General features: G+C 40.1%; 1 protein-coding gene across 1 annotated transcript in view; it reads right to left on the reverse strand.

The window, feature by feature from the left end:
• Nucleotides 1–393: 393 nt before the first annotated feature.
• The window catches only part of XPO5 (exportin 5), a 131,078-nt gene continuing 130,912 nt past the window's right edge, over nucleotides 394–559 (reverse strand). The window contains exon 33 of the mRNA XM_085869608.1: nucleotides 394–559. This exon is cut by the window's right edge and continues 669 nt beyond it. The gene's annotated coding sequence lies outside the window, so the exon portion shown is untranslated.

Below are 559 nucleotides of genomic sequence, written 5' to 3' on the forward strand. Positions count from 1 at the left end.
AAGAGGTAGACTGTGGTTGAGGAGGGATATCAATAAGGTGAGGGTGGTTGGAGAGTGGAGAGAGTTGGCTGAGGACCGAGAGAAGTGGGGAAGTATCGTGGTCAAGGCATGGCAGAAGCTTGGTACTGTTGGACCTCATCCCTTATAAAGGGGAGAGAAGGAGAAGAAGTCAAAGTGGTATTCGTTCCACTTAACCATGCAGGAGAGTATTATTGTTATGGTATTACCATAGAGTTGTGCAGATGAGCTTGCCCTTTACTATAACTTTGTGGTGGTCATCATCTGAGACGTTACTGCAACTGGTAAGCCAGTACGGTAGAAGATCAGGCAAATACTTTAATCCCGCCCTTCCTAAATTAGTTTTCTTCAAACTTGCATAGTCCATGACATCAATAAATGCACAAAGGTTTATTAGTTTCAATCTCAAAACAAAACACTTAAAAAAAAAGACAAAACCACAGCCAAAAATCGTCTAGAAAGAAAAATAAAAACATGAAGGGGCATCTCCATAATTACTTCTGCTTGAAGGAAGGGGAATAAAATCAAAAAAAATTTAATC

Source organism: Eptatretus burgeri, chromosome 2 (genome assembly GCF_056783735.1).
Source record: "Eptatretus burgeri isolate ZD-2024b chromosome 2, Ebu_testis_v1, whole genome shotgun sequence".
Lineage (NCBI taxonomy): Eukaryota > Metazoa > Chordata > Myxini > Myxiniformes > Myxinidae > Eptatretus > Eptatretus burgeri.